This window comes from Nannospalax galili, unplaced genomic scaffold (assembly GCF_000622305.1).
Source record: "Nannospalax galili isolate Female #2095 unplaced genomic scaffold, S.galili_v1.0 scaffold203, whole genome shotgun sequence".
Taxonomy (NCBI): domain Eukaryota; kingdom Metazoa; phylum Chordata; class Mammalia; order Rodentia; family Spalacidae; genus Nannospalax; species Nannospalax galili.
The window spans coordinates 3031256-3031791 of NW_008351640.1; positions in this window are offsets into that span (position 1 = coordinate 3031256).

Consider the following 536-nt stretch of genomic DNA (forward strand, 5'->3'; position numbering starts at 1 on the left):
GGAAGAGAAAGAAAGAAAAGAAAGAAAGAAAGAAAGAAAGAAAGAAAGAAAGAAAGAAAGAAAGAAAGAAAGAAAGAAAGAAAGAAAGACCTCCAAATCAACAAAATCAGAGATGAAAGGGAAGACATCACAACAGACACCAGAAAGATACAGAACATTATAAGGGAATACTTAAAAACCTATATGCTACTAAATTTGAAAACTTAAGAGAAATGGATGCATATCTAAAGGCATGGGAACCACCAAAACTAAACCAAGAAGAGATGAACAGCTTAAACAATTCCATATCACAAGAAGAAATTGAAACAGTAATACAAAACCTCCGGACTAAAAAAAGCCCAGGACCAGATGGATTTACAGGAGAATTCTATCAGACATTTAAAGAAGATCTGCATCCAATACTACTTAATTTATTCAAAAAAATAGAAATGGAAGGAAAACTTCCAAACTCCTTCTATGAAGCCAGCATCACTCTCATACCAAAGCCTGGTAAAGATACAACCAAAAAAGAAAACTATAGACCCATATCCTTAATG